Here is a 10,211-nt window from a genome sequence, read left to right on the forward strand (position 1 = left end):
TACTCATTAAACGTGGTCAGAAGTGAAAGAGTGAAATGCAGAGCGTTTTTGAAAGAAACAGAACATCTATGCCGTGGGAAGATATGGCTGCAAGGACTGCGTGCACAATGAGCCCAGACTCGCTCTCTCATTAGGAGCAGGTGCACATTTAAACAACTTGCATCTATTTTTAAGGCTGTTATTAAAAACAGCTGGACAAATAGATCATGACTCTCAGGAAAGAAACTGGGAGAGAATGGCTGATGGAAAAAAAAATATGGAGGGCAAAGGCCATTTGAGTAAAGTACGGACGGAGGGAAATTTGCCAGTTTAAACAGGAAACAGAGAAAGGAAAGGTCACGCTTCCTGACATGAAGCAAGACTTTGTTTATCAAAATGAGATTCGTCTTCTAAGTGAAAATGTGATTAGTAGGTAAAGGGCTTGCTGACCCTAAGTGTAACAGTTGTATTGACCCAGAGGGAGGTCATAAGTTCTACATAAGTAACATAAGTTACTTGTCATACATTTGACAAGTAACTTTCAAAGGAATTGTTCACCCTGAAGTTTGTAAAAATGGCTTAAAGAAAGTGTTTCCATTTCCTTGTAGCGTGGGTCCCGCCACATAACGTTCAGTAAACAAAATGGTCTTTCACTTTTGGTAATTAATGAAAGGAAGATTACTCCTACCCTGGTCATGATGGAGTTGTAATCTCTTTTCTGAGTAAGGCATATTGGCTCTTTATTTAAAAAATAAAAATAATAATATGGATTTCTACTCTGTACAAAAGAAACTTGAACTTCATTTCTCATTAGGGACCAAACAAGCAAGTGGAATACTTTGAGTTCTATACTGTAGTCCAATTACACTTTCTCTTAATCACTTTCTTGCAGTGAATCTTGGCTCACAATTTGTTCTAGGAGAGGTAATGATTTCAGCTGAAGTTTCACCAATAAACTTGCCAGCTACATGACTGGAATATAAAAATGCCAGGGCATTACCTTCTTGCAAGCAAAAATCTGAGGGTATGCCTAAGGCCCCTAGAGGGAAATCCTCTTCTGTAGGCAGTATTCACACTGTCAGAGCAGATGTGATTAGGAATGCTAAGAGTATACAGTCCCTAGGATTTTGGCTTGCCTGAACAAAATGTGTTAGCTTCTGTTGGTTCCCAGTCTTGTCAACTTTCTCACCTTTGCTACAGCCATTTTAATTTCTTCACTTTTCAAATGCTATGCCTGCCTCTGCCACCACAGTCTTCCAAGTGAAGACAAAGAGAAGAAATACAATTCTCTTAAACAGTGATAGATCCGGGAATGCATGCATAGGTTAGACATTGCCTGCCCAAAAGGTATAACTTGGGAGATAGTGTCAAAACCTCTCCCAAACCCCAACTTAAGCCACTGCCTTATTGTCTGAAATTATACCCTTTTAAGGATTCACTGGATGGAAGAATTCAAGGCCCAGCAGATCTTCTCTATAGCAAGGAGGCTCCTGTGGGGTGTCCCTAAGAATTCACACATGCACCTCCAGAGAGAATCTGCCTTTGGTTGTCTTTCACTAAGAGGTCATCACCAAGGAAATTGTCACAGTCAAGAAAGAAAAGAAAAAAACAACCCCAATTAAGGCAGAGTCATTTGACTGACCCCTCTCTCCCATCTCACTTTTCTGTCCTCAATACACCAGAAGAAAAGAGCTTCATAAAAGGAAGGATGGGGAAATGTCCCTGGATCAGACCTTTTCACTTCCTAATTCCAAGTCCTTTCAGCCAAAGTCTTGTTGCTGACGGCAGGAAGAGAAAGATTGAAGTTGGATATAAACTGGCCCAGCCTGATGTTTAATAACTGAAAGAGATGATAAAGCTATGGGGGTTTCTCCTAAGACGTCACTAGGTAAAAAAAATGGAAATTCTACAGAGAATAGTTGAAGGAAGTGATTTTGAAAAGAAAAAGATTAACAACTTTATATCTTTGTCCCATCAAGTTCACACTGTTCATTAATCTGATTACATTGTTACCAGTAATTCATATTTAAATTAGTCTGCCTAATCCTTTCCTTATTTAGTAACTGACATGAAGTCACAGAGGAAATGGGAGTGCTGATAAGGAAAGGGAACAGAAATAATTTTGAATGCAGTTTTAAGGGCCAGCCTGGGTAATAAAAATTACAAGAATCAGAGCTACCATGTATCAGGCATTTCTTTTTTTTTTCTTTTCTTTTTTTTTTTTTTTTTTTTTAAGATTTATTTCTTTGTCAGAGAGCAAGAGAAAGAGTACACAAGTAGGGGGAGCGGCCCTCAGAGGGAGAAGCAGGCTCCCCACTGAGCAAGGAACCCAACGCAGGACTTGATCCCATGACTCCTGGATCATGACCTGAGCAAAAGCAGATGTCTAACCGACTGAGCCACCCAGGTATCCCTGTGTCAGGCATTTCATACACACCTTTTGAGAATCCTGACTGATGAGGGAGCAGAAGGCAAGCTGAGGACAAAGCACAAGCTTCCACCCTGCAACTCCCTCCCCCCAAGGTAGATCTGTGGACATTCCTCAGGTACTCTGGCTGCCCTAAAGCTAAGGGAAGGAAAAAACAAATGACTGAGACCACAGTCCTGCAGGACATGAGTCCATCAGTTTACCAATTTACAAATTACAAGGTGATTTACAAGGATTTACAAGGAAAAAGCATTCTTATCAATCACCTTTCAGAGACCCATAACTCAATTTCCTGGAGCCCTAACATCACCCTCCCCTCTATAGTGATGCGGGAAACGGAGGCAGAAGGGAAAGTAAGCAAAATGAAATTTCTTTATGACCTGCAGCCCATTGACAAGGACCTGAGATAGGCAGAATGTAACATTCCTCTAGGAAGCTCCCAACTGTCCTAATGTTAATGCCTCACTAGAAGGAAAAACAGCCTTAACTTGGCAATAGCCAGGCCTCCAGGATGCTGTCTTAGCATATGAAAATCCTTTTGGACACCTCCCTTTTTCCTTACCTCCCCCAACTCCCAAGTATATAATCAGCCACCCCTCACTACCCCAGTGCAGCAGCTCTTTCTGCCCACGGATCCTGTCCCTGGGCTTTAATAAAATCACCTTTTTGCTCCAGAGACATCTGAAGAGTTCCTTTTTGGCCATCAGCTCTGGACCTCATCAACATTACAAAACTACGTGACTGACAACTGTGTAAATTAACTGTTACTCATCCCAGCTTGCAAAGAAGGGAATGCACCTTGGAGAAATCATGTGAATCATCTAAAATAATGAGTCCAGAGTCGGGACTTGAAGATAGAGGGACTGATTCCAAGGTTCCATGTTGCCGTCGTTACATATACCACGTGGCCCCAGGAGGGCAGGAATTTGGGGGGTAATAGCATTTGGGGAGTAATAGTGATGTGCAAAGAAAAGAGAAGACAGGAACCCAGAAAGGAAAAAGAAAAGAGGAAAAAGTAGAAAGATGCTGGAGAAAACATTTTTCAACCTACAATGACGATGAGGGCTGACCTAGAATACTTGACCTCATTGTAGTTTATCCATGGAAAACCAAAGCACTGACTTAAAAACACATAACATTTTAAGTGCTTTTTCTTTATTAACTTGCCCTTGGTTGTATATGTCTCTTTCAGAAAGGAAATTGTGTGAACCTGCAACATTCAACCACAAAACCTGTTCCAAGATAGGTCAATGTTTTTGTTTCAGATAAGCTGTTTATTTCCATGTTCGGAAAGACCTGAGCCAAAAGCAGAACGGAAAATGGAATGAATCCCTAGTCCTTCCTGTGATTTGGGTTCATTCCAAGTATTTTCTTATGTTACAAAACATCAGACATAATAATATTCAAGTATGATAACATAAATACATCATTCAGCAAAAATATAAAATTGTATGCCATCACAAAATCCTTAATCTCCTGCTTTCATTCATTAATGAAGACCTGTGAAAGCTTTTAAAGTCCTCTTATATGAATACAATATAGCAATAAAGGAATAACAGTATTTTTTACCCGCTGCCTAACCTCTCCTTGAATATCTGTAGGCAAACCTAGTACTTACAATTAGATTTACTTGCCAGTGAATTTATTCTCTGTATAGCAGTCCAGTCAAAGACTGCGCCCCCTTGGCGTGTATATACGTGTATTTCCATGTTTATGTGTGTGCATTTGCATATGCCTGTGGGAAATTCTGCCTCAAATGGTATGTATCTACATTTCATCGTTTACTGAGTTATGCTGATAATCCTAGACAACCTATAAGAAGTAACTTCTGCTGCTTCACAATCACGGTTCACATCTTCTCCATCATCTAATTGTGAAAATACACACCTGCTTTTAAATCTGAGACCCAAGATGACTAAAGGTGAACTTTAAGAAAAATTAAGAAATTGTATCATAATTAAACCAAGGGTTTAAAATATAGGTGGCATGCACCATTCCAACTTTTTTTTCCTATTTAATTCACATAGAATTTCTTTTCTTAATATGAAGTACTTTGTATGTATCTGCCACTCACCATAAAATGATTTCTTCTCTTACTCTGGGAATATGAGGATATGAGCAGTAGAAGAAGCCTGGATGAACTTTGGTTTGAATGTAAGCTCTGTCTGTATCAGTCATGCGAGCTTGGCCAAAGTAACTAACTTCTCTGTGCCTCAGTTTCCCTCTCTCTAAAATGTGGACAATAATATCCATCTCATAGTGTCCTGTAAAGCTTAAATGACAGAATATATGCTTATTGCTTAGCATAGTACCTGGGACCCACTGGGAAGCAATATTAGCACCCAGTGGTTAAGGGGGCTCCCTTGGGAACCAGACTCTGATACTCCTAGCTTAGTGATTCGGGCAAGTTCCTTGATGCTCTGTGCTACACTTTCTTCATCTGTCGTAGTGAGGGTATAATAATAACATTCGTCATGGTGGCTGGATTAAATAAGATAAAACACTTAAAATACTTTTAGAACAGTGTCAGGAAAAGTTAGCTATTAGTACCAATTCAATGGTTAGTATCTCTTATAAAAAGCACAGTTTTATTTTTATGAGGAAAAATATTTAAAAAAAAATAATAGTAAAAGGCAAAATAAAATATCCATTGGAAATGGCACATGTGCCAGGACTTCAAGGTCACTAACCTCAGCTCTAGCCTTGCCCCCACAGAGCAGGGATTGGCCAGAGCTTAACCCGCAGAGGGAGAGAACAAGAGCTGCTGTCCCGCCTGCCTCGCCTCCTGGGGGCTGCCACCCAGAGAAGCCGCTTTCAGAACTTCCAGAGAAACAGTAATGCAGACCAAAAGGACTGGACTAGTTCTGCCCCGTGGGAAGGAGGCGCTTCCCTGTGTTCAGCTTTCCTCTCAGTTGTGGACCCATTTCAGCCTTTGCAGATCATTTTGAATCCCATTTGTGCCCTTCGAATCCCAGGTTTGCCCTTTCTCCCAGGCTCTGCCCCCAAATCGCCCCAGCCCAAGGCTGGCAGCCAGAATGCCTCACCTGTAGTTGTTGCTCAGCCGAGGGTTTCCAGCCAAACGGAGAAACAGCTCGACCTTAAAGGGAGTGAGAGTGCTCCCACCCACACGGCACCCTGAGGGCCGCACAATCACGGTCAGGCCTTTTTTGAAGGAGGTTGGCAATTGAGGTTTGGGAACTAAAGTCGCTAAATGAGTACAAGTGAGTAATTTATACACAAAGGAGGGAATCCCATTTATAGACAAAAGTAAAAATTATATAGTGAAACAATGTCTGCAATGGAAGGAATTCATTAATTTGAGATTTTAATTCAGAAAAACCTGCTTTATATGTACCATGTGATCAACATACCCACAGCAAATCTCTGGAAAGATACGTATATATCCACACGGTAACAGCGACGATCTCCAGGTAGTAAAGCAATAAATTATCTCCTCTCAATCTCCGTTTTTGTCTTTCCCAAAATGTGTGATTCCTTTATGACAGAACATTAAAATTAAATTAATATTAGTGATAGTCAGCCTCCAAGATGATCCCCCAGTGATCCCCACCTCCTGGTATTAACATCCTTCTGCTGTCCCCTCCCCACACTGTGCCAGTGTTGGTCTGTGTGACCAATAGGATATGGCAGAGATGACAGTATGTCACTTTCAAGGTGAGGTTACAATACATGGTGGCCTCTGTCTTGGGTTCTCCCTCTCTCTCTCTCTCTCTCTCTCTCTTTCTCCCTCATCACTTGCTCTAAGGGAAGCCATTGCCATGTCATAAATATATGATCCACTTGGCAAAGAATGTGGGCCTCCAGCTGACAGCCAGTAAGGGACCCCATGAATGAGCTCAGAGGTAGCTCCTCCAGCTTCGGCAGAGCCAGATGTCCGAGGCTCCTACGGAAAGTTGGCCTGGAACCTCACGAGAGACCCTGCGCCAGAACCAGCCAAGTTCCTCACCCTCTCAGATCCTTGCACCTCAGAAACTAGGTGATAATGAATATTTCTATTTTAAGCAGTTATATTTTGGGTAATTTATTACTCAGAAACAGTTAACTGATTTTTTTCTATAATATTGAGGATAAAGACAAACTGATAGAGAAAATGTATTTTTTCCTTAAGGCGGCTTGTACACTTTTCCAAGGAGAGGAGAGTGGGTTTAAGCATTATTAACCTTTATCCATAAAGGCTTCCAAAGTGAAATATCTGGTTGATATGAGGGCTTCAAACTCCTTCTTCAATTATGTTCAGATCTGTGAAGAGGGAATACGTCCCATCACACATTATATTGGACTGATAGAAAACCTGAGGTAGAGTGAATAAGTACGAGAAAGAACCCTTAAGGCTAAAGTAATTTTGTACCAACTTGGGAATTTTATAAAAATAGCCTATGGCTATAATTTTATTAAAAACTAGACTAAAGGAGCAAATCCAAATGGAAAGCATTGAGTTATTACTTTCCTGCTCTGACAGCACAAAGAAATCATTCTAGATCTAGAAGGGCCCTCAGGCTCTCTGCTGACTAAATTGTACCTCTGAAGAGGCTGACTGAACATGGCGCTTTATGCAATACCGACATTTTACCAAAACTTGTCTGGAAGGCGAAGGCCTTTTTTTTTTTTTTAATGATACTTACTTCCTTGAAGAAATAATAGAAATAATTTTCCAGGTCTTTTTGTTTTTTGTTTTTTTTTTTTTGGCTGCACCCTGGGTACCTTTCCAAATAGTCCCCAGCTTCCTTTCAAAGCAGACGATAGATGAGATGATCTGGGTTTTTCAATTTATTCTTACTCATTTGGCCATTTCTAGCTCCTTATCTCTTAGGAAATGTCAAAAAAAAGAACACACGGCAATTTGGAATGACCAGACCTTTTCATTTTGCATCCTTGAGCATGCACAGATATAACCAGGATGCCTGGAAGCAATCCTTGTCAGCTGGCCAGGCTCAGCTGGCCAGCGACCACAGCAGCGCCCTCACAGGCACTGGGGTAGCAGCGTCAGAGCCGCTGGGGGCGCCCTGTCAAAATCTCACCTGTCAAGGCTCACGGCAAAGGCATTATCGTCTTGAACCTTTCTCTTGATTGCTTAATCTGATGATTTTTTTTTACTGCCCCCAATTGCTTCATCAGTACCTTTCTTACACCATTCTTTTATTCTGCCTTTTTATTAATGCTGTTGGTATATTTGTCTTCATTACACCCAGATGGACTGCTAGTAATTGTTCTGGACACTGGCAAGACAATGATAAAGGATGCATGGTTCCTCAGAAGGAGCTAGGAGGACCCCGCAGAGATCCTCACAATCCTGTAAANCAGCCCCTCTCTTTCCCTATCCCATTTTAAAATACTGCCTGTCTCATCCCATAACAGCCAAAGAGATCAGTATTTAGAAGGAGACTATAATTAGAACCCATTATTCTCCATTATTCAGCATTATTTCTCCTTGCAAAAAAATCACGCCGACTACCTTCATCATATTCGCACTGTTCTTCCTTAGACACAGGAACTCCTAGTTTTCCAGACTTTGCCTCTACATTGCCGCTTAGCCACACGACCCCCCAGCGGGCTGCCCCTTCACTTACTCTGTGCCTTCTAAGATGGCATCTGCAAAGAAGCTTCCATCTTCAAGTTCGTTGAATGTTCTTGTAGCTTTCATGCTACCTTGAAACCAGGCTATGCCTCGAGGACACTACCTTCCCCATAGGCCTTGGACATGGAGAATGTTTGTTCTCCCTCTTCCCACGGAACACCAAGAGTAAGTATGGTTGGCAGCCTCCTTGCTTCCCATTGTGGCTTCCAGATCAATATTCCCCCCATTGCCATAAAAAGAAAAAAAATGGCACATGTTTAAAGTATATGTCATCATTATACCAACGTTCATTTTCACAGGTATCTCCTACCACTCACCTGGTCACTCCCTACATTCATTAAAGATTTTAGCACTTGCTTTCAAGTGCGTATTCCTATAGAATTCCTGTCATTGTTCATGGTGAGTTTAACATCTGTGTAGATGATTCATCCAAATTTCTAGCTCTTCAAATCCTCAATTCTTTTCATATCCAATGTCTAATACTTTACTCTCTGCCACTTATACCCATGGCTTATAACCTGAACCAGAGGGCTGGCCCCATGGCCTACAGTCATGTCCAGCCCACTGCTTGTTTTTGTACAGCCTGCAAACTAAGGATGGATTTTATACTAAGTGGAACATATCCATGTTCACTTGCTTATTTTATTGTCTATGGCTGTTTTCATGTTAGAATGGCAGAGTGAGTCGTTGAGACAGAGACCCCATAGACTGCAAAACTGAAAATGTTTATTATCTGGCCCTTGCCCTACACCTCCTCATTAGAAATAACTGCAACACCTTCTTTTTTTTCTTTTTTTTGAAAGGTCCTCCCCAGTCTTTTTTCTTTTTTAATATTTTAAATATTTTTTTTATGTTAGTCACCATACAGTACATCCCTGGTTTTTGATGTAAAGTTCCATGATTCATTAGTTGCGTATAACAATCAGTGCACCATGTAATACATGCCCTCCTTACTACCCATCACCAGCCTATCCCAGCCCCCCACCCCCCTCCCCTCTGAAACCCTTAGTTTGTTTCTCAGACTCCATAGTCTCTCATGCTTCATTCCCCCTTCTGATTACCCCCCGTTTCTTTATCCCTTTCTTCCCCTACTGATCTTCCTAGTTCTTATGTTCCATAGATGAGAGAAACCATATGATAATTGTCTTTCCCTGCTTGACTTATTGCACTTAGCATTATCTCCTCCAATGCCGTCCATGTTGCAGCAAATGTTGAGAAAAAGTTCTTTTTGATAGCTGAGTAATATTCCATAGTATATATGGACAACTTCTTAATCCGGTTATCTGTTGAAGGGCATCTCGACTTCTTCCACAATTTAGCTATTGGAGACAATGCTGCTATGAACATTGGGGTGCATATGGCCCTTCTCTTCACTACGTCTGTATCTTTGGGGTAAACACCCAGTAGTGCAATTGCTGGATCATAGGGGAGCTCAATTTTTAACTTTTTAAGGGACCTCCACACTGTTTTCCAGAGTGGCTGTACCAACTTTCATTCCCACAAACAATGTAGGAGGGATCCCCTTTCTCTGCATCCTCTCCAACAATTGTTGTTTCTTGCCTTGTCAGTTTTTGCCATTCTAACTGGTGTAAGGTGGTATCTTAGTGTGGCTTTGATTTGAATTTCCCTGATGGCTAATGATTTTGAACATTTTTTCATGTGTCTATTAGCCATTTGTATGTCTTCATTGGAAAAGTGTCTATTCATATCTTCTGCCCATTTTATGATTTGTTTATTTGTTTCTCGTGTATTGAGTTTGAGAAGTTCTTTGTAGATCTTGGATACCAGTCTTTTATCTGTAGTGTCATTTGCAAATATATTCTCCCATTCCATGGGCTGCCTCTTAGTTTTTTTGACTGTTTCCTTGGCTGTGCAGAAGCTTTTTATCTTGATGAAGTCCCAAAAGTTCATTTTTTCTTTTGTTTCTCTTGCCTTTGGAGATGTGTCATGAAAAAGGTTGCTTTGGCCGATGTTGTAGAGGTTGCTGCCTATGTTCTCCTCTAGGATTTTGATGGATTCCTGTCTCACATCGAGGTCTTTCATCCATTTGGAGTTTATCTTTGTGCATGGTGTGAGACAGTGGTCAAGTTTCAATCTTTTGCAAGTAGCTGTCCAATTTTCCCAGCACCATTTATTGAAGAGACAGTCTTTTTTCCACTGGATGTTTTTTCCTGCTTTGTCAAAAATTAGTTGCCCAAAGAGCCGAGG

The sequence above is a fragment of the Ursus maritimus genome, unplaced genomic scaffold (assembly GCF_017311325.1).
Source record: "Ursus maritimus isolate PB19 unplaced genomic scaffold, ASM1731132v1 scaffold_8, whole genome shotgun sequence".
Classification (NCBI taxonomy): domain Eukaryota; kingdom Metazoa; phylum Chordata; class Mammalia; order Carnivora; family Ursidae; genus Ursus; species Ursus maritimus.